Raw genomic sequence first — 17,266 nt, forward strand, 5'->3', positions numbered from 1 at the left:
AGCTGTATAAAATGACACGCTACACATTTGGGTAACCAGCATGACTCTTTTCAGTGAAGAAGTGGAATGGTTCTGTTGCAATATACTATCACCCTGGCAAGCTGCTACAAGGAAGAGTAAACACTATGATTAGGTTTCAGCAAAAATGTATTAGTTCAGGGTGTGCACCTCAGATAGACTTAAACTTACACACCCTGGTCTGTGAGAGTAGTGCCCTATCCATTGCGGCATTGAGGGTAATCTGCAAGACAGAGTTCCAAAATCATCCTTTCATCTCAGTTCATGGCCACATACAGTATTTCTGCAGTCATTCGTTTCACTTTTCTGTCTTTAATTAAACTGACCATTTTAAACCTCCGGCACCCACCACTTCAATCTTACCGTTTTTGTGCTATCATAGGGCCTTGGAACTTTTGGCAAGTGGACAGAAGCAGTCAGAGAACCACATCACAATACATACTCCTTTGCCTGATACCTTTCACAACAAACTGCTCTTGGAAAAAGACGTTAACCGGTCCTTGCTCTCAGACAGACACAGAAAGCCTATCACCACCGCTACTAACATACTTCAACCAAACCAATATATATCATTCAAACAATTATGCCTCTGTATCAATATAACTGCAACTCGAGACAGAAAGGAATTTAAAAAACAATCTGCCCATTTGACTAACCAGCATAGTTTTAAGGACGTACAAATTGGAATGTGAAAATTTCAGAGTTCCTCATTCATAAGAAGTCTGTTAGATAGTATCTCAGAAAGATCTCAAGTTTATAGCAAAAATGGTTGTAAGGGTGATTTATACCACACAATTGCAACTAGGTGCCTCAATCTGCAAGAGACCAGTCCTTGACAGATTAGACAACTGGGGCAACAGCCAAGGCAGCAATTGTGTCAATCCTTTATGATTCTTCTCTAGTGCTATATTTTTTCTGAGGGACAATTTGCATTATTCCTGGAGAAAATCATAGAGCTTCTACCCATGCATAGTTTCTGCTTTCTGCACGCACACACTCCCTGCACTGAATCTACCCACAGTTCTGTTCAGAATGATTGTGCCATTTCATATTGTGGTATACGTACTGCATATCCGTGGCATTTATGAAGAGGTACTTTGGTATGGCAGAAAGACAGAAAAGTAGCAATGCTGAAGGCATAACGTGACTGATTGTGCAGTTTTTATTGGGCTTTCTTAATGAGTGAGAGTGAAAGGAGTATTGTAAGAGTGTGTTTCCAGTTTGTATGTAAAGATAGGTTGGGCGCTGTGAGAAAAAGACTCAACCATGAAGGGACCCGAACCATGAAACTTCTGATCAGAAGTCAGACCCCTTATCCATTAGGCCACATGGTCACTGACCGCAATATGTTTGGGTGTTAAGGGTTAGGTGGTATGAATGGATGTGGAACATATCAATTACAGGTGCGCAGGACAGGATCCCATACTGTTCTTCATCTTCTTTCCATCAAAGGAGTTTTTTCAAACAATATCTAGATAATTTCCAAAGTTTCATATCTTATGATGTGCTTTTTTGCCGTTAATCCTCCTTTCTTCTTTTATTGAATACTCTGTTTTATGCTGCAATGGTATTTTTGGATTATTTGAAAAGAGAATGAAACTGCTTTGACAGTAGTTCAGACTTCCCATTTCTTGACTTGCTAATTTGCTCACTGAATTAGCTTATACAAGTGACATGAACAGGGCCTTGACCTAAGCACGTACCTGAAAGCCTGTCACCACCTCTAGAAATAAAATTCACAGCAGCTCAAAACAATCATTTTGAAAGAGAATATTTCAAGTGAGTCCAAGTTTAATTTCAATAAAGAAAGCTGTATAAAATGACACGCTGCACATTTGGGTAACCAGCGTGACTCTTTTCAGTGAAGAAGTGGAATGGTTCTGTTGCAATATACTATCACCCTGGCAAACTGCTACGAGGAAGAGTAAACAATATGATTAGGTTTCAGCAAAAATGTAGTAGTTCAGGGTGTGCACCTCAGATAGACTTAAACTTACACACCCTGGTCTGTGAGAGTAGTGCCCTATCCATTGCAGCATTGAGGGTAATCTGCAAGACAGAGTTCCAAAATCATCCTTTCATCTCAGTTCATGGCCACATACAGTATTTCTGCAGTCATTCGTTTCACTTTTCTGTCTTTAATTAAACTGACAATTTTAAACCTCCGGCACCCACCACTTCAATCTTACCGTTTTTGTGCTATCATAGGGCCTTGGAACTTTTGGCAAGTGGACAGAAGCAGTCAGAGAACCACATCACAATACATACTCCTTTGCCTGATACCTTTTACAACAAACTGCTCTTGGAAAAAGACGTTAACCGGTCCTTGCTCTCAGACAGACACAGAAAGCCTATCACCACCTCTACGAACATATTTCAATCAAACCAATATATATCATTCAACAATTATGCCTCTGTATCAATATAACTACAACTAGAGACAGAAAGGAATTTAAAAAACAATCTGCCCATTTGAATAACCAGCAGAGTTTTAAGGACGTACAGATTGGAATGTGACAATTTCAGAGTTCCTCATTCATAAGAAGTCTGTGGGATAGTATCTCAGAAAGATCTCAAGTTTATAGCAAAAATGGTTGTAAGGGTGATTTATACCACACAATTGCAACTAGGTGCCTCAATCTGCAAGAGACCAGTCCTTGACAGATTACACAATTGGGGCAACAGCAAAGGCAGCAATTGTGTCAATCCTTTATGATTCTTCTCCAGTACTATATTTTTTCTGAGGGACAATTTGCATTATTCCTGGAGAAAATCATAGAGCTTCTACGCATGCATAGTTTCTGCTTTCTGCACGCACACACTCCCTGCACTGCATCTACCCATAGTTCTGTTAAGAATGGTTGTGCCGTGTCATATTGTTGTATACGTGTTGCATATCCGTGGTGTTTATGAAGAGGTACTTTGGTATGGCAGAAAGACAGAAAAGTAGCAATGCTGAAGGCATAACGTGACTGATTGTGCAGTTTGCATTGGGCTTTCTTAATGAGTGAGAGTGAAAGGAGTATTGTAAGAGTGTGTTTCCAGTTTGTATGTAAAGATAAGTTGGGTGCTGTGAGAAAAAGACTCAACCATGAAGGGACTCAAACCCTCAATCTTCTGATTTGAAGTCAGACGCCTTATCCATTAGGCCACATGGTCACTGACTGCAATATGCTTGGGTGTTTAGGGTTAGGTGGTATGAATGTATGTGGAACAAATCTATTACAGGTGCGCAGGACAGGATCCCATACCGTTCTTCATCTTCTATCCATCAAAGGAGTTTTTTCAAACAATATCTAGATAATTTCCAAAGTTTCATATCTTATGATGTGCCTTTTTGCCGTTAATCCTCCTTTCTTCTTTTATTGAATACTCTGTTTTATGCTGCAATGGTGTTTTTGGATTATTTGACAAGAGAATGAAACTGCTTTGACAGTAGTTCAGACTTCCCATTTCTTGACTTGCTAATTTGCTCCCTGAATTAGCTTATACAAGTGACATGAACAGGGCCTTGACCTAAGCACGTACCTGAAAGCCTGTCACCACCTCTAGAAATAAAATTCACAGCAGCTCAAAACAATCATTTTGAAAGAGAATATTTCAAGTGAGTCCAAGTTTAATTTCAATAAAGAAAGCTGTATAAAATGACACGCTGCACATTTGGGTAACCCGCATGACTCTTTTCAGTGAAGAAGTGGAATGGTTCTGTTGCAATATACTATCACCCTGGCAAGCTGCTATGAGGAAGAGTAAACAATATGATTAGGTTTCTGCAAAAATGTATTAGTTCAATGTTTGCACCTCAGATAGACTTAAACTTACACACCCTGGTCTGTGAGAGTAGTGCCCTATCCATTGCGGCATTGAGGGTAATGTGCAAGACAGAGTTCCAAAATCATCCTTTCATCTCAGTTCATGGCCACATACAGTATTTCTGCAGTCATTCGTTTAACTTTTCTGTCTTTAATTAAACTGACCATTTTAAACCTCCGGCACCCACCACTTCAATCTTACCGTTTTTGTGCTATCATAGGGCCTTGGAACTTTTGGCAAGTGGACAGAAGCAGTCAGAGAACCACATCACAATACATACTCCTTTGCCTGATACCTTTCACAACAAACTGCTCTTGGAAAAAGACGTTAGCCGGTCCTTGCTCTCAGACAGACACAGAAAGCCTATCACCACCTCTACGAACATATTTCAATCAAACCAATATATATCATTCAACAATTATGCCTCTGTATCAATATAACTACAACTAGAGACAGAAAGGAATTTAAAAAACAATCTGCCCATTTGAATAACCAGCAGAGTTTTAAGGACGTACAAATTGGAATGTGACAATTTCAGAGTTCCTCATTCATAAGAAGTCTGTGAGATAGTATCTCAGAAAGATCTCAAGTTTATAGCAAAAATGGTTGTAAGGGTGATTTATACCACACAATTGCAACTAGGTGCCTCAGTCTGCAAGAGACCAGTCCTTGACAGATTACATAATTGGGGCAACAGCAAAGGCAGCAATTGTGTCAATCCTTTATGATTCTTCTCCAGTACTATATTTTTTCTGAGGGACAATTTGCATTATTCCTGGAGAAAATCATAGAGCTTCTACGCATGCATAGTTTCTGCTTTCTGCACCCACACACTCCCTGCACTGCATCTACCCACAGTTCTGTTAAGAATGATTATGCCGTGTCATATTGTTGCATACGTATTGCATATCCATGGCATTTATGAAGAGTTACTTTGGTATGGTAGAAAGAAAGAAAAGTAGCAATGCTGAAGGCATAACGTGACTGATTGTGCAGTTTGCATTGGGCTTTCTTAATGAGGAGTATTGTAAGAGTGTGTTTCCAGTTTGTATGTAAAGATAAGTTGGGTGCTGTGAGAAAAAGACCCAGCCATGAAGGGACTCGAACCCTCAATCTTCTGATCCGAAGTCAGACGCCTTATCCATTAGGCCACATGGTCACTGACTGCAATATGTGTGGGTGTTTAGGGTTAGGTGGTATGAATGGTTATGGAACATATCAATTACAGGTGCCCAGGACAGGATCCCATACCGTTCTTTATCTTCTTTCCATCAAAGGAGTTTTTTCAAACAATATCTAGATAATTTCCAAAGTTTCATATCTTATGATGTGCTTTTTTGCCGTTAATCCTCCTTTCTTCTTTTATTGAATACTCTGTTTAATGCTGCAATGGTATTTTTGGATTATTTGAAAAGAGAATGAAACTGCTTTGACAGTAGTTCAGACTTCCCATTTCTTGACTTGCTAATTTGCTCCCTGAATTAGCTTATACAAGTGACATGAACCGGGCCTTGACCTAAGCACGTACCTGAAAGCCTGTCACCACCTCTAGAAATAAAATTCACAGCAGCTCAAAATATTCATTTTGAAAGTGAATATTTCAAGTGAGTCCAAGTTTAATTTCAATAAAGAAAGCTGTATAAAATGACACGCTGCACATTTGGGTAACCAGCATGACTCTTTTCAGTGAAGAAGTGGAATGGTTCTGTTGCAATATACTATCACCCTGGCAAGCTGCTACGAGGAAGAGTAAACAATATGATTAGGTTTCAGCAAAAATGTATTAGTTCAGGGTGTGCACCTCAGATAGACTTAAACTTACACACCCTGGTCTGTGAGAGTAGTGCCCTATCCATTGCGGCACTGAGGGTAATCTGCAAGACAGAGTTCCAAAATCATCCTTTCATCTCAGTTCATGGCCACATACAGTATTTCTGCAGTCATTCGTTTCACTTTTCTGTCTTTAATTAAACTGACCATTTTAAACCTCCGGCACCCACCACTTCAATCTTACCGTTTTTGTGCTATCATAGGGCCTTGGAACTTGTGGCAAGTGGACAGAAGCAGTCAGAGAACCCCATCACAATACATACTCCTTTGCCTGATACCTTTCACAACAAACTGCTCTTGGAAAAAGACGTTAACCGGTCCTTGCTCTCAGACAGACACTGAAAGCCTATCACCACCTCTACGAACATATTTCAATCAAACCAATATATATCATTCAACAATTATGCCTCTGTTTCAATATAACTACAACTAGAGACAGAAAGGAATTTTTAAAACAATCTGCCCATTTGAATAACCAGCAGAGTTTTAAGGACGTACAAATTGGAATGTGACAATTTCAGAGTTCCTCATTCATAAGAAGTCTGTGAGATAGTATCTCAGAAAGATCTCAAGTTTATAGCAAAAATGGTTTTAAGGGTGATTTATACCACACAATTGCAACTAGGTGCCTCAATATGCAAGAGACCAGTCCTTGACAGATTACACAACTGGGGCAACAGCAAAGGCAGCAATTGTGTCAATCCTTTATGATTCTTCTCTAGTACTATACTTTTTCTGAGGGACAATTTGCATTAATCCTGGAGAAAATCATAGATCTTCTACCCATGCATAGTTTCTGCTTTCTGCACGCACACACTCCCTGCACTGAATCTACCCACAGTTCTGTTCAGAATGATTGTGCCATGTCATGTTGTTGTATACGTATTGCATATCCGTGGCATTTATGAAGAGGTACTTTGGTATGGCAGAAAGACAGAAAAGTAGCAATGCTGAAGGCATAACGTGACTGATTGTGCAGTTTGCATTGGGCTTTCTTAATGAGTAAGAGTAAAAGGAGTATTGTAAGAGTGTGTTTGCAGTTTGTATGTAAAGATAAGTTGGATGCTGTGAGAAAAAGACTCAACCATGATGGGACTGGAACCCTCAATCTTCTGATTCGAAGTCAGACACCTTATCCATTAGGCCACATGGTCACTGACTGCAATATGTTTGGGTGTTTACGGTTAGGTGGTATGAATGGATGTGGAACATATCAATTACAGGTGCGCAGGACAGGATCCCATACTGTTATTCATCTTCTTTCCATCAAAGGAGTTTTTTCAAACAATATCTAGATAATTTCCAAAGTTTCATATCTTATGCTGTGCTTTTTGCCGTTAATCCTCCTTTCTTCTTTTATTGAATACTCTGTTTTATGCTGCAATGGTATTTTTGGATTATTTGAAAAGAGAATGAAACTGCTTTGACAGTAGTTCAGACTTCCCATTTCTTGACTTGCTAATTTGCTCCCTGAATTAGCTTATTCAAGTGACATGAACAGGGCCTTGACCTAAGCACGTACCTGAAAGCCTGTCACCACCTCTAGAAATAAAATTCACAGCAGCTCAAAACATTCATTTTGAAAGAGAATATTTCAAGTGAGTCCAAGTTTAATTTCAATAAAGAAAGCTGTATAAAATGACACGCTGCACATTTGGGTAACCAGCATGACACTTTTCAGTGAAGAAGTGGAATGGTTCTGTTGCAATATACTATCACCCTGGCAAGCTGCTACGAGGAAGAGTAAACAATATGATTAGGTTTCAGCAAAAATGTATTAGTTCAGGGTGTGCACCTCAGATAGACTTAAATTTACACACCCTGGTCTGTGAGAGTAGTGCCCTATCCATTGCGGGATTGAGGGTAATCTGCAAGACAGAGTTCCAAAATCATCCTTTCGTCTCAGTTCATGGCCACATACAGTATTTCTGCAGTCATTCGTTTCACTTTTCTGTCTTTAATTAAACTGACCATTTTAAACCTCCGGCACCCACCACTTCAATCTTACAGTTTTTGTGCTATCATAGGGCCTTGGAACTTTTGGCAAGTGGATAGAAGCAGTCACAGAACCACATCACAATACATACTCCTTTGCCTGATACCTTTCACAACAAACTGCTCTTGGAAAAAGACGTTAACCGGTCCTTGCTCTCAGACAGACACAGAAAGCCTATCACCACCTCTACGAACATATTTCAATCAAACCAATATATATCATTCAACAATTATACCTCTGTATCAATATAACTACAACTAGAGACAGAAAGGAATTTAAAAAACAATCTGCCCATTTGAATAACCAGCAGAGTTTTAAGGACGTACAAATTGGAATGTGACAATTTCAGAGTTCATCATTCATAAGAAGTCTATGAGATAGTATCTCAGAAAGATCTCAAGTTTATAGCAAAAATGGTTGTAAGGGTGATTTATACCACACAATTGCAACTAGGTGCCTCAATCTGCAAGAGACCAGTCCTTGACAGATTACACAATTGGGGCAACAGCAAAGGCAGCAATTGTGTCAATCCTTTATGATTCTTCTCCAGTACTGTATTTTTTCTGAGGGACAATTTGCATTATTCCTGGAGAAAATCATAGAGCTTCTACGCATGCATAGTTTCTGCTTTCTGCACGCACACACTCCCTGCACTGCATCTACCCACAGTTCTGTTAAGAATGATTGTGCCGTGTCATATTGTTGTATACGTATTGCATATCCGTGGCGTTTATGAAGAGGTACTTTGAAATGGCAGAAAGACAGAAAAGTAGCAATGCTGAAGGAATAACGTGACTGATTGTGCAGTTTGCATTGGGCTTTCTTAATGAGTGAGAGTGAAAGGAGTATTGTAAGAGTGTGTTTCCAGTTGGTATGTAAAGATAATTTGGGTGCTGAGAGAAAAAGACTCCACCACGAAGGGACTCGAACCCTCAATCTTCTGATCCGAAGTCAGACGCCTTATGCATTAGGCCACATGGTCACTGACTGCAATATGTTTGGGTGTTTAGGGTTAGGTGGTATGATTGGATGTGGAACATATCAATTACAGGTGCTCAGGACAGGATCCCATACCGTTCTTCATCTTCTTTCCATCAAAGGAGTTTTTTCAAACAATATCTAGATAATTTCCAAAGTTTCATATCTTATGATGTGCTTTTTTGCCGTTAATCCTCCCTTCTTCTTTTATTGAATACTCTGTTGTTGGAAAATGGGTTATTGGTAGGGCAGGTAGGTACCTACACCTAGCAACAAGCCACTAACCTCCACATAGGTACAGTTAGGTCTCAGTAAATTAATCCCAGCTCAACCCTTGGTAGCTTGGCAACGAGCGTCAATGCTTAATTTAGGAGACAAAGTGTAAAGCATTCAAATATCACAAAACAGTAATTAAATAAAACACAGGAAACAGTTTAAAAATCCAAAACCAATTTATAAAAATAGTTTATATTTTTATCTTTAAAATGACACAAAAACGATTAAAATCGGTTCAGGGGAACCGGAGATATGAATTTTTAAAGAATTATTACTTTTCTAGCGCTTAGAAACAAAAAGCGCCAATCGGGTTATCTGGTTGCACCTCGACCGGGGCAAAGTCAAACTTTCAGGCCGACCGCGATGGAGCCCTGCTCGGCTACAGGTCGCGGGAGGCCTCGGTTAAAAAGTTACCTTCTGACTTAGTCTTTATTTTGAAGTTTTTCTTCACCGGGACGAACCTGCCAGTTGAATCCGACCTCCTGGAGCCCTTCTCCGGATATGCGATGTGGGTTTCCTCGGTGGAGACTTTTACCTTCGGACTTAGTCGTTTTTTCGAGATGAAAATCCTTCGACCGGGGTAAACCTGGATCTTGATCCGACGTCCATGGAGCCCTTCTCGGATACGATGGCTGGGAGGTCCCGGTCAACTTTTTACGTTCGGACTTAGTCTCTTTTTTGGATGTTTTTCTTTACCGGGACGAACCACGAAGTCAGGCCGGGTCGCGGTTGAGGCAAGCCGGCTAGAATTTCCACGGCGGGTCGGTCCCTCTCTGGAGCTTTTTTCCCAAAATTCTCAAATCTTTTCCAAACTTCTGGGGCTTCACCCAGATGTTCTTTTAAGGTTCTTTTGGGGTCCACAGCTCACCCCAAGGGTCCAGAAGTTCTGTGATGGTCCTTGGGGGGTGCGGACTTCAACTCCCAGAATGCACCTGGCGCAAACTCCTTTTTGGCCACTGGACAGTGGTCAGCTGGTCGCTTTCTTCAGGAGTTGGTGCAGGGGACTCTGGTTTAGCAATTTTTCACCTGTGGCAAACAGGGAGTCCCTCCTTGAACCAGTTGAAGCCAGGCAAAGTCCTTCTTGTGGTGAAGCCCAAGTGTGCAGCTGGTGCAGTCCTTCTGAGTGCAGGGTCCAGGTGCAGGCCAGGGGTCCAGCAGGGCAGTCCTTCTTCTTCTTTAGTTCCTTTCTTGTTGAATTCTGGAGGGGATCTGAGGTGTGGGTGCAGGTCTGCCAGTTTTATCCTTGCTCCTGGGTGAAAAGCAGGGGGGCCCTGGTTCTCCAATCAGGAACAGGGTCGTCCCCCTGTGATGACCACTTCCTGGGAAGTGTGGCAAAAATCCATCCCAGAAGGCAACAGTCTCTAAAAATCCAACATGGATGAATCTGATTTTTGGAGGTTACATCTGGCTGAGCCCACGCACTGGTGTGGCTAAAAATCATAAACACACCCCTCTCCTGCCCTCTCCTAATCTAGTCAAGGGGGCACCTAATTGTCTGGGGTTGCAGGATGTGGGGGTGTTGCTGGGTGCTCCAAATGTCCTTCTCTGCCTTTGAAGACCAGTTCGGCAGCCCTCCCCCTTCCTGCCTCACCATCTGCTGAGGGGAGATTCTCTCCCCCAAGCACATTCCTTTGTGTGAAGCCTGGCCACTTCACACCTCATCAAGGCAGCCTTGCAGAAGCTGCTGCAGGCTGGCCAATCAGAGCACAGCAGCAAAAACAATGCAGAGCTGAAATTGGCAACTTTTTAGGTAAAGTCTAAACTTTTTACTGAAAGTTGTGGGATTTATTACAACAATCAATTTGATACCAAATTCTTGGTATGTAACATTTAAGGAGACTTTAAAATTTAAAATAAAGTCTGCCCATTCTAGCCTATGAAGGCCATTTACTTCAATGAGGGAAAAACGAATTTGGCTGTTTTTACCTCACCAGGGCTTATAAATCTATTTTTATAAAGTCCCTGCTTATAGTTACATGGCACCCAGCCCTAGGGGCACATAGGGCACACCTTAGGGGTGACTTATATGTAAAAATAAGGTAGTTTAAGACTTTGGAAGTACCTTTAATTCCAAAGTCGAATTTGCATATAACTTTAATTTAAAAGCAGCCAGCAAGGCAGGCTTGCTTTTAAAATGACACTGGGCACCTCAGCAGTACACCTAGGTGTGCACCACCTATGCTGTGGTCCCTAAACCTACATGCCCTACCATATACTAGGGACTTAAAGATAGGTTAACTTAGCCAATTATAATTAGCCTAATTTGCATATCCATTTTACACAGAGCACAGGCCCTGGGACTGGTTAGCAGTACCCAGGGCACCATCAAAGTCAGGAAAACACCAGCAAAAAGAGGAAAATGGGGGCAAAAAGTTATGGGGCCTCTGCAATCAGCCCTGTTTTCTCACACAACCCCCCCCCCCCCAGCCCACACACCCAGGAGACTCAGCCCAACCCTGGGAGAGTCTTCCTGGCTTGTTAGGCGAGGAAGACAGTGAAGAAAACTAGCTGTCCCTTTGCAGGGCCTACTCTGCCTTATATCCTCCTGTCAGGGTCACTCCCTATGGGTAGTGAAGCCATCCCAACAGTAAAAGGACCCAACTCAAACTGAAACTTCCCTCTAGGGGGGTCTTCCTCCTTTCTCTCTGCCAACTTGGGTAGTGAGGTGCCCACCTCCCCTACTCCAAACTTTGCTAGGGCAACACCTAGCTTACCCAAAGAGGTCACCCAACACTTGAGCAACCCCACCATGACCAATAGGGTCAGGGGGCCTACTTTGCTATTGGCCCTGGGGTCTGCCTCCCAGGCCAAGTACAGTGCTGCCAGGAAGGCTAGCACCCAGCAGAGGCTACTGACAGCTGTCAGTACCCAGAACCACACCCTAAGATCTCCACTGACAGGTGGCTGAGCTGCTTTAGGGGCATCTTTGGGGTCCTGGCACCCCTCTTGCTGTCTAGAGTGGGGGGCTACCACCTCCTGTGGCAGACACCCTCCTTCCACTCTCCCTTCTGTCAGTGCAGGGGCAACACCCTGCATCTGGACAGCTGCCTGACTACTCAGGACTTCCTTAGGGTCAGGGGAGGCCTCACCAGTGCCAACTCTGGGCTTCCCCCCTACTGGGGCAGAAGGCCTTTGGCTCCCTGGAACCCTCTTTAAGAGTGGCCTACCCTTCCTTTTCTTCTTTCCTTTTCTTGGGGACCCCTGTCTCCTAACTGTAGGGACTGACTCCCCAGGACTTTGGGTTGGGGGGGCGCCCTGGGCGACCACCCCACCTGTGACCAGACTCACCTCTGGGAGGTCATTGCCCAGGATACAATCTAGGGGAAGGTCAGCACTGACTACCACCCTAATCCAGTCAAGGATACCCTCCCTCTCTAGGGGCACTATGGCTACAGGTTTGGAGGTGACCTCCCCTGTGGTTATCCTGACTTTCTTTGTCTTTCCTGGGACATACATGTCTGGGGTCACTAACCGGCCACTCACTATAGTGTGACTGGCACAGGTGTCTCTCAGGCCAGTGGTAGGGATCCCATTCACTTGAATGTGGTGGAAGTGCCTACTCCCACCCTCAGGGATCACCAGCTTACCATCTGGTCCTGTCTCCCAGCTCAATGCTAGGAGGACTTCATCATCTGAGGAATCCTCCTCTATGTCTACACTGGACAGCCCAGTGCTAACCACCTTCTTTGGACAGGCTGCATCTCCTCTGAAGTGACCTGTCTGCTGACAGTCAAAGCAAGCCCTACTGTCCAAGAGCTTTTTTAACCCTGGGTCTCTCTGTCTCTGTTTGTCAGAGTGGGAGTGGGATTTACTCTCCTCCTTCTTAGGGTTCTGGGGTAAAGAGGGAGTCTCTGTGGTGGGCTTACCACCTCCCTCCTTAGGTTTTTGGGGACCTGTCCCCCCCTTCTTGGAGTCTTCCCCCTGGGACTTGACAACCACCCTGGTTCTCAACCACTCATCAGCTGTCTCCCCTAGCTCTCTAGGGTTGGTCTGCTTAGAGTCCACTAGATGCTGGCGTAACCTTTCTTGGGTACAATTGGTCAAGATGTGCTCTCTCATGATCAGATTGTATAACCCCTCATAAGTATCTACTTTGTTACCAATAATCCAGCCCTCTAGTGCCTTTAGTGAAATGTCCACAAAGTCAACCCAAGACTGGGTACTGACCTTCTGGGTGTCCCTGAACTTCATTCTATATTGCTCTGGGGTCAGACCAAACTTCTTGGCTAAGCACCTCTTCATACTAGGGTATGAATCTGCCTCCTCCCCCCTTAAGGTCAGAAGCCTATCCCTCCCTGAGTTGGGGACCAACTCCCACAAAAGGGAACCCCAGTATTGAGGCCTAACCCTTCTCATTTGGAGTGCCCTCTCAAAGGCCCCCAGCCACTTATCTATGTCATCCCCCTCTACATAAGCAGGAACTACCCCCTTGGGTAACCTGGGGCAAACTCCCCCACCCATGTACACCTCAGCTTCTTTATCACTGCTTCCATCTCTTTTCTCTTTGTATGCCCACTTTTTCTTTTCTAGGGCCAGCTTCTCTGCTTCCGAAGCTATGTATGCTAGCTGGGCCTCCAGCTCTCTTTCTCTGATGGATGGGTTCTCTCCTCCTGAAAGAACCCCCTTCCCACCAATAGCTTTGGATCTGCCCCTAGTGACTGTATTTACTGAGGACCGTTCTTCCTCATCCTCACTTGGGCTCAGATGCCTTCCCTCCCCTGAGTGGTTAGAGCTTGCATCCTCCCTTCTTTCTCCCTCCTCTGGAGCTTCTTCTGACTCTACATCTTGGGCCTCAGCCCATGCTGTCAGGGATGTGATCAGGATTTGCTTCCTGAGATCAGTGGTTGCAGGCAACCCTCTTTCAATACACAACCCCCTAAGCTGGACTACTGTCAGTGTGGGTAGGCTAGCCAGATCAAGCTCCATGGTTCCCTAGTTTTCTGTCAACAAAAACCTTTTGCAAAAATTGGAAACAAGAATTTAGAAAAATTACAAAAATTCAATAATTGAAATTAATCCAAATTAAAAATTAAAAACAATTTTTGCACTAGGACAATTTAAAGGATTTTTAATTTGTTTTACCTAAAACTGTAACGTGATATTGAACACAAGTACAGGATCCCGTCGCTGCTTCCAATTATGTTGGAAAATGGGTTATTGGTAGGGCAGGTAGGTACCTACACCTAGCAACAAGCCACTAACCTCCACATAGGTACAGTTAGGTCTCAGTAAATTAATCCCAGCTCAACCCTTGGTAGCTTGGCAACGAGCGTCAAGGCTTAACTTAGGAGACAAAGTGAAAAGCATTCAAATATCACAAAACAGTAATTAAATAAAACACAGGAAACAGTTTAAAAATCCAAAACCAATTTATAAATTTATCTTTAAAATGACACAAAAACGATTAAAATCGGTTCAGGGGAACCGGAGATATGAATTTTTAAAGAATTATTACTTTTCTAGCGCTTAGAAACAAAAAGCGCCAATCGGGTTATCTGGTTGCACCTCGACCGGGGCAAAGTCAAACTTTCAGGCCGACCGCGATGGAGCCCTGCTCGGCTACAGGTCGCGGGAGGCCTCGGTTAAAAAGTTACCTTCTGACTTAGTCTTTATTTTGAAGTTTTTCTTCACCGGGTCGAACCTGGTCCTGGTTAGCAGTACCCAGGGCACCATCAAAGTCAGGAAAACACCAGCAAAAAGAGGAAAATGGGGGCAAAAAGTTATGGGGCCTCTGCAATCAGCCCTGTTTTCTCACATCTGTTTTATGCTGCAATGGTATTTTTGGATTATTTGAAAAGAGAATGAAATTGCTTTGACAGTAGTTCAGACTTCCCATTTCTTGACTTGCTAATTTGCTCCCTGAATTAGCTTATACAAGTGACATGAACAGGGCCTTGACCTAAGCACGTACCTGAAAGCCTGTCACCACCTCTAGAAATAAAATTCACAGCAGCTCAAAACAATCATTTTGAAAGAGAATATTTCAAGTGAGTCCAAGTTTAATTTCAATAAAGAAAGCTGTATAAAATGACACGCTGCACATTTGGGTAACCAGCATGACTCTTTTCAGTGAAGAAGTGGAATGGTTCTGTTGCAATATACTATCACCCTGGCAAGCTGCTACGAGGAAGAGTAAACAATATGATTAGGTTTCAGCAAAAATGTATTAGTTCAGGGTGTGCACCTCAGATAGACTTAAACTTACACACCCTGGTCTGTGAGAGTAGTGCCCTATCCATTGCGGCATTGAGGGTAATCTGCAAGACAGAGTTCAAAAATCATCCTTTCATCTCAGTTCATGGCCACATACAGTATTTCTGCAGTCATTCGTTTCACTTTTCTGTCTTTAATTAAACTGACCATTTTAAACCTCCGGCACCCACCACTTCAATCTTACCGTTTTTGTGCTATCATAGGGCCTTGGAACTTTTGGCAAGTGGACAGAAGCAGTCAGAGAACCACATCACAATACATACTCCTTTGCCTGATACCTTTCACAACAAACTGCTCTTGGAAAAAGACGTTAACCGGTCCTTGCTCTCAGACAGACACAGAAAGCCTATCACCACCTCTACGAACATATTTCAATCAAACCAATATATATCATTCAACAATTATGCCTCTGTATCAATATAACTACAACTAGAGACAGAAAGGAATGTAAAAAACAATCTGCCCATTTGAATAACCAGCAGAGTTTTACGGACGTACAAATTGGAATGTGACAATTTCAGAGTTCCTCATTCATAAGAAGTCTGTGAGATAGTATCTCAGAAAGATCTCAGGTTTATAGCAAAAATGGTTGTAAGGGTGATTTATTCCACACAATTGCAACTAGGTGCCTCAATCTGCAAGAGACCAGTCCTTGACAGATTACACAATTGGGGCAACAGCAAAGGCAGCAATTGTGTCAATCCTTTATGATTCTTCTCCAGTACTATATTTTTTCTGAGGGACAATTTGCATTATTCCTAGAGAAAATCATAGAGCTTCTACGCATGCATAGTTTCTGCTTTCTGCACGCACACACTCCCTGCACTGCATCTACCCACAGTTCTGTTAAGAATGATTGTGCCGTGTCATATTGTTGTATACGTATTGCATATCCGTGGTGTTTATGAAGAGGTACTTTGGTATGGCAGAAAGACAGAAAAGTAGCAATGCTGAAGGCATAACTTGACTGATTGTGCAGTTTGCATTGGGCTTTCTTAATGAGTGAGAGTGAAAGGAGTATTGTAAGAGTGTATTTCCAGTTTGTATGTAAAGATAATTTGGGTGCTGTGAGAAAAGACTCAACCACAAAGAGACTCGAACCCTCAATCTTCTGATCCAAAGTCAGATGTCTTATGCATTAGGCCACATGGTCACTAACTGCAATATGTTTGGGTGTTTAGGGTTAGGTGGTATGATTGGATGTGGAACATATCAATTACAGGTGCGCAGGACAGGATCCCATACCGTTCTTCATCTTCTTTCCATCAAAGGAGTTTTTTCAAACAATATCTAGATAATTTCCAAAGTTTCATATCTTATGATGTGCTTTTTTGCCGTTAATCCTCCTTTCTTCTTTTATTGAATACTCTGTTTTATGCTGCAATGGTATTTTTGGATTATTTGAAAAGAGAATGAAACTGCTTTGACAGTAGTTCAGACTTCCCATTTCTTGACTTGCTAATTTGCTCCCTGAATTAGCTTATACAAGTGACATGAACAGGGCCTTGACCTAAGCACGTACCTGAAAGCCTGTCACCAACTCTAGAAATAAATTCACAGCAGCTCAAAACAATCATTTTGAAAGAGAATATTTCAAGTGAGTCCAAGTTTAATTTCAATAAAGAAAGCTGTATAAAATGACACGCTGCACATTTGGGTAACCAGCATGACTCTTTTCAGTGAAGAAGTGGAATGGTTCTGTTGCAATATACTATCACCCTGGCAAGCTGCTACGAGGAAGAGTAAACAATATGATTAGGTTTCAGCAAAAATGTATTAGTTCAGGGTGTGCACCTCAGATAGACTTAAACTTACACACCCTGGTCTGTGAGAGTAGTGCCCTATCCATTGCGGCATTGAGGGTAATCTGCAAGACAGAGTTCCAAAATCATCCTTTCATCTCAGTTCATGGCCACATACAGTATTTCTGCAGTCATTCGTTTCACTTTTCTGTCTTTAATTAAACTGACCATTTTAAACCTCCGGCACCCACCACTTCAATCTTACCGTTTTTGTGCTATCATAGGCCCTTGGAACTTTTGGCAAGTGGACAGAAGCAGTCAGAGAACCACATCACAATACATACTCCTTTGCCTGATACCTTTCACAACAAACTGCTCTTGGAAAAAGACGTTAACCGGT

At 42.5% G+C, this 17,266-nt stretch overlaps 1 non-coding gene across 1 annotated transcript; it reads right to left on the reverse strand.

Moving 5' to 3' along the window:
* Window positions 1-4,912: 4,912 nt before the first annotated feature.
* On the reverse strand, window positions 4,913-4,990 carry TRNAR-UCG (transfer RNA arginine (anticodon UCG)). The gene has a single exon. It is a non-coding gene; the product is annotated as a tRNA-Arg (tRNA).
* Between the last annotated feature and the right edge of the window lie 12,276 nt (window positions 4,991-17,266).

The sequence above is a fragment of the Pleurodeles waltl genome, chromosome 4_1, assembly GCF_031143425.1.
Source record: "Pleurodeles waltl isolate 20211129_DDA chromosome 4_1, aPleWal1.hap1.20221129, whole genome shotgun sequence".
Classification (NCBI taxonomy): Eukaryota; Metazoa; Chordata; class Amphibia; order Caudata; family Salamandridae; genus Pleurodeles; species Pleurodeles waltl.